General features: G+C 40.7%; 1 protein-coding gene across 2 annotated transcripts in view; it reads right to left on the reverse strand.

Annotated features, from left to right (window-relative positions):
• Window positions 1-4,862, reverse strand: part of ncoa2 (nuclear receptor coactivator 2) — a 53,105-nt gene extending 48,243 nt beyond the window's left edge. For both annotated transcript variants that reach the window (XM_008292612.1, XM_008292611.1), the window contains exon 1: window positions 4,754-4,862. The gene's annotated coding sequence lies outside the window, so the exon portion shown is untranslated. The remainder of the gene's footprint in view (window positions 1-4,753) is intronic.
• Window positions 4,863-6,375: the final 1,513 nt, after the last annotated feature.

Below are 6,375 nucleotides of genomic sequence, written 5' to 3' on the forward strand. Positions count from 1 at the left end.
AAAGATCCTGTGCAGGCTGATGTTAACAAGACAGGACCTACTCTCGGCGCAGACAGATGGGATGGCTGATTTGAGGTCAGCTAATAACACAATGACAACAAGCCTCGAAGCAGCGAGGGAGTAAATACTCCCTACTTCTCCTCTTCCATGTCAGAGCCCTCTCAGCTTTCCATCAACCATCGCTGCCTTGCTTCGGATGCCTCTCCTCTGCCGTTTCACCCTCCTCTCTCCCTCTGCTGTAAAAACCTGGCCATTACCCCACAGCTCATCCCTCACGCCCACCCAGGACCTGTCACACTGCTGTTTCCATGACAACACAAACGCAGAGACAGCAGGGTGAGATGCCCAGCGAGACAAGGCAAACAGATACCAGGGGGAGGGATGCATCATGTCAAGAATACACTGTGGACCATATACAGCATGTGATGGACAGATAACACAATGTAGTCCGATCTGTAACATCTAGAAAAGGAGCCACACGGTTTCTTGTGCGTTTGTTTGCCACCCGTCTTATCCAGCTAGTGTCCATCTTTCAGTCTGGGCTTAAACATTTGATCTCATTACTATATCCACGTTTCAGAAATTGTCTTCAGTTGATCTGGTCACTCTGCATGTGCAGATTGGAGTATGGACAGCGATACTCTGCAATAACATTACGAAAGCCCAGATTCCAGTCAGCTTCTGAGGGCTAGATGTTGTCATTTGACACTGCTTTTAAAAGGGAGCTCAGGAGTACACATTAAAGAGCCTGTGTAAGACAGGGGCGTATGGTGCTGTTCAGGGGCAGGCTGTGCTAAGCAGCAGAGACAGGGATGTCATTTTCCTGCCTGGTTCAAATGAGTCAACTCAATGTTGTTAGCAAAGAGAAGTGTGTAGTAACAAGAGGAGTAGTGTAGTTCACTGGTGAAATGTGACATGTTTAAAAAAAAAAGTGACTGATGTCGTCATTTTAACAGTTGTGCATTTATCTAAGCCCCTGAAGTTTTTCTTACTTGCTTACATGTCATCATCTTTAGCTTTAACACATGTAGATAGCTGGAATTCTCCAATAAGGCAGTTTTTAGATTGGGTATTTTATATTAATAATAATTTGATGAACAAGCTCAAGGAGTAAGTTTTCATTATTATTAAATCAGCTGAAAATTTTAAATTAGTTAGTTTCTGACCATACAAAACCCCCAAAGATATTCAATTCACTTTCATTAAAAATTAAGGAACAAACAAATATTAAAAAATGTAAGCTGCAACTTGAGAACTTCTAATGAAAAACAGGCCAGTAATTGATTACTTCCATTGATAAACCAGCTGATTGCTTCAATTCAAAATTTGTTTCAAAACTCTAGAGGTGTGTCATCTTTCTAAAGCATGTTATAATTTGAATTGGCTCCAAGTCTGAAAAAATAAGCAAACTTGTGAAGAATAGGCCAGAATTACAGAGAGGCCTCGTGTAATTTAGGAATTCATCCCTACATTATGTGTGAGGCAACACATTCATTCACACCCGAAAAATAAATAATAATCAGAATAAACACACTAAAAAAAATGAAAGGAAGCAGGAGAGGTGAAAAGAAAGAACTCAGATGAGCTCAGCAATAATAATTATTCCAGGAAGACCCCATTATAAACACTATCATGTGATGACCTTTTTAACTCTCTCAAAAGGCTTGAGATGTTTTGAGAGTCTTTCGAACCTTGGAGCAACATGACCGCAGAAGTAGTTTTATTTTTTTTCCACGTTAGTCTAGCAGTATTACTCATGGGGCTGTGACATGATTATAGATTAATCTAGCACTTACTTTCTAATTTTTCAGTCCATAAAATGTCAGAAAATTATGTTTAAAAAGCCTCTCCGAGATTCAAACGGGCATACGCATTGCTTTGTTTGACAAAGAGGGCATGACCCACAATAATACAGTTAACAATCATAGACAAGTAAGGAAATGAGCAATTATTCACAACAGAAAAGCAAAAGAATATTGGTATTTACACTTAAAGAATTACTCAAAATGTCAGTGTTTTGAAGTTTGTCCTATACAAAAGGCTGAATATGAATCACAATGCATAAAAACTGTATTCAATTTTAACATTACTGCAGGGCTGCAGTACGAAAAAAGCTAATTACCGGACTAACATATTATTCCAACAGTAACCGGCAACAACCCAAGAACTAGCAGCGAATGCAACAGAACAAGGGTGAAGCGATTACAGTATCTCAGGTGACGCAACAAAGCAATCTATCAAAGGGCAAAAGTCAGCGCTTACAAGACGAGGTTTCTATCCAAGTACACTGGAACATGCTGTTTTCTTTTATGAAATTTTGAACACACACTGCACAGGTGTTAGGAAGCCAAAATGAGCAATGCAGAAAGATTGTAAGAGGTAAATTTCAGGAATGAGTGACGCACAAGTTGACAAAAGACGACTAGCAAGCAAGAGAAAAAATGTTTTTAAATCATGTGATGAGATGGGTGTTCCTATGTCACATACCTGTTGCTACTGCTTTACTTTACAGTCTACTCGGGCAGTGAACTACCTTCAGGTAACACCCTTTACACAAACTGTGCCAAGTTAGTGTGAGAAAAGTTCCAGCCAGTTATCCTTGTATAAACATCCACATACTTGCATACATGCTTGCAGGAATTCTGTCATCATCCCAGCACTCAGTCATTCTTTCGCACTGTTAGGTCGGAACCATATAAAAGCATTTTCTCTGCATTTTTCTCTTCATATGATTCAATACGGTCTAGTGTGTCTCCACTTCGAAGCAAAACAAACAACACAAGCGTGGGCATTCAACAATACCGCATACTGTAGGAACGCAGGATTGCATCCGAACAGGACGACATTCTTTCGAACTAACAGAGGGCTGTCACAGGCGTCATGAGTGTGCTCCGTGTCCTCATCTAAGACACTCTCAAAATTAAAATCGGGTCAGTCGAGGAGAACGTTTCCACTTTTTGCAAGGGAGAACATTCTGATCTGCCTCTGTGTATCCACAGACTTGCAGGGAGCGAGTTTTGTTTAACTGCAAACTATAATGTCAATAACTTCCAGCACTATGCCTTGGAGATAAAGTGTTGTTCAGGCTGACAGGAGGAATATATTTTAAGTGGCTGACAGCCAACACATGCATAGAGGTGAAGGGAACAAATTGTGGATGTTCCTCTCAGCACATACCTGCACATTCCTCCACACTTACAAATACATGTAAACAAGGTGCACTTACACAACACACGGAAACAAACAAGTCTCATATTAACATATACAACTAAAAAATCTTCACCTGTATCTCCTTTTGTGACACCTTACAGAGGAAAGTGCTACTAATGGACAAAAAAATGAACACCACCGCTGCACTGTCCTTTTAAACTTCTCAGGAGTTCACTTTGCATATGACTGCTGGCAGATCTGACTGAAATCCATCACGTCACATTTTCATGGAGGCAATGAAGTTGCAGCCAAACCACAGCTGGACAGCATGTCAGGTTAAATCCCCACATCAGCGATGTGACAAGCACCATGCACCATCAGGTGGGCAGAGTGATGCAACAGAAAGTGCTCAACTGGTTCCGCGGGATGCGTTCCTCCAGCATTACTGAGAGGAGCGTTGACAGTCATTGAAATGGCACAAGCTGTCTGCCTGTATAGTCCTGAATCAGTCAAGCAGGAGGGAGAGCACTGCGCTCTCCACACAACACGAGCAGCATCCCCCCACACTGCATTAGTGCCTCACATTTTCAGTTCAGCTGACGGTCCCAACCTCTATTTACAAGTCCACAATGACACCTATGGGAGTCCCTAATAACTGTGTTGCCACATCATGTATTTGCACGTAATTTTTAAAAATGTTTTGACATCTTCGGAAAGCAACGCCACAACAAACTGGAGGCACTCTGCACACTTCTCTAACCTTGAATGCCACAATCTGGGTTTCTCGTGTGTAGCCAGGGACAACTTTCTATTTTTTTTTTTCCTTTTCCTACAAAATGCTTCAAGCTGCTAGTTAAAGTTACAAAGTACTCGCGTGTAGCCTGGCTGCTAACTAGCCCATCAGTGGAGCACGTCGACAGTCCAACAGAGAAACATTTAGTTCAGCAAAAAAAAAAACATAACACAGTAGCTCCTGCACCCTGAACAAATGCAGAAATTTCGTCAACTTACCGAACGTAGCGACGAGCAAAGAGGCTCGTTTAATATCAAAACAAACAAGGTTAACAGCCCGCTCAAACACATGCTGATGAGAACTGTCCTGACTCACTCGTATTCTGACAACGACGTTCAACCAGCGACACTAGCCCGCAGCTACACGGCTAGCATGCTAACTACGCTCCTGCTACAACTGGCGAACTTCGTCCGGTGTTGTAGGCACGGTCACTCGCTCACTTAGCACGAAAAACAATGACACATGAAAGTATTGTGCACGTCCACATTTGTACTTTCTCCCCCCTCAAAAAAACGTACGTGTGCCCACACGGCTGCCGACTAAAAACGACACACAAAACACTGCAACAACTCCCATTGCAAGCTCGCTGTCCGTGTCGTCTAATTAAGTTTGCTGCAGAAAACACTATTAACACAAGCGGCGAGCTTAGCCAAGAAGCTAACGCTTGCTAATAAGCTAACGTCGAAGCGAGAGCCTGTGCCAGACAGACACACAACCGAGATTGAAGCCCTCGCACTGGATCGCGGATTTTCACAACGAAAACACAGCGTCGCGTCTCCACAAGGAGCACAAACGCGTGTGGCTACTTACGATTTAATACTTTTGGCTGTGTCCTCGCTGTTAAATTCCGTTTATCCGAAGCAGCTCTGACCTTCGCGGTAGTGAAACAACATTTCTGCTGGCTAACTGTGCCGCCATGTTACTCCTGCTCTGCAAACCAATGCTGAGTGTTTATCTGGCTGGTAGCTGCTATCCTCCCCCACACCACATCACGGGGCTCCAGCAGTATCAACTCACTTACCGCCGGGGGGTTCGTAAGCAATCCTACGGCGATTTACCTGCGAGGATGACACGGTGCCTGCACTTTGATTGATGAGCACGAATTTGTCCACATTTAAGTCCTAACAATTACTGAGTCTGTCCACTGTGCCATGTCAATGTCAGCAATGTTTAAACGTGCGCTGGGGTTTAAAAGGTGGGCAAACTATATCCCCCATCCCAATGGTGGCTTGTCTACTGTTTTACATTTATAAATTAGTACATTATATATGAAACCAATAGTCTGTGGCAAAATGTATGCAAATTTAAGGTCATCAAGATTCATGTGACCCCATATATGAAAGCAATATAATTACAAGAAGTTCAATTTCAGTTCAACCCAGAATGATTTTATCACTATAACAACACCGATCAGTAACTAAAAACAAAATGTGCTCAAGAGGATAATATTTTTCAGTATAGAACACTATGTCTTTTTTTTTTTTTTTTTTTTTTAAGAAAATAGGAGGAAAAAAAATTAAATCACTAAAATCAGGCTGTCAGTGCAAGCTTTAGAAATGTTAGAAATAAGAGTGTCCTACTTATTTAGCCACCTTGATTTACTGTCTGGTCAACTATCCATGGATCAAATAAGCAAGCAGGCGTTTTCTTTCTGGTAAAACTTGTGCAACAGCACCGACAAGTGGTGGAAACCTGGAATATGTGGACTGGAGGCAGAAAGAAAGAAACCTCATGAAGACACACATCAACCACACGTCACCGTTTGTTGAGGTTTTACTCACAAAAGGGATCTTGTGCTTAACAATACTAAAAAAAATAATAATAATAATAAAATAAAAACAATCTGTTACAAGCACAAGTGTTGCATTAAAATTGACTTTCAAGTTAAAAAAAAAAAAAAAAAGTATCAGCATCAAAATATACTTAAAAGTACCAAAACTAAAAGTACTCTATATGCAGAATGGTATAATTCAGATCAGTGTATATGATTGGATTTTAATTACTGTTGTATTAATGTGTTCATCACTTTAATGTTGGAGCTTGCAAAAGTGATTAACTGCTTTATATCTGCAGCTGAATCTACAGGGTAATATTACATAACACTTCATTATGGATTATATTGTGTGTTATTAAACTAAATCTCCAGAAATAATTAAGTTAGCAAATAATTGTAGTGGAGTAACAATTGCAATATTTACTCTTGAATCATAGTGGAGTAGACAAAAAAAAGACAAGTAAATAAAAATGGTACTTGAGTGAATATAATTACTTTCCACAATCAGTCCTTTTTATTACCCAATTTGTGAATTTGCAGGTTTTAGCAAACAGTGTTGTTCGTCTTACATATTACCAAAGGAACACTGTACATTTAACAGTGTCGGCCCATTGAGATAATGAAAACACTTGAACACAGAATTTTGATCCTGGCAGCG

Source organism: Stegastes partitus, unplaced genomic scaffold, assembly GCF_000690725.1.
Source record: "Stegastes partitus isolate 25-593 unplaced genomic scaffold, Stegastes_partitus-1.0.2 Scaffold821, whole genome shotgun sequence".
NCBI classification, from domain to species: Eukaryota; Metazoa; Chordata; class Actinopteri; family Pomacentridae; genus Stegastes; species Stegastes partitus.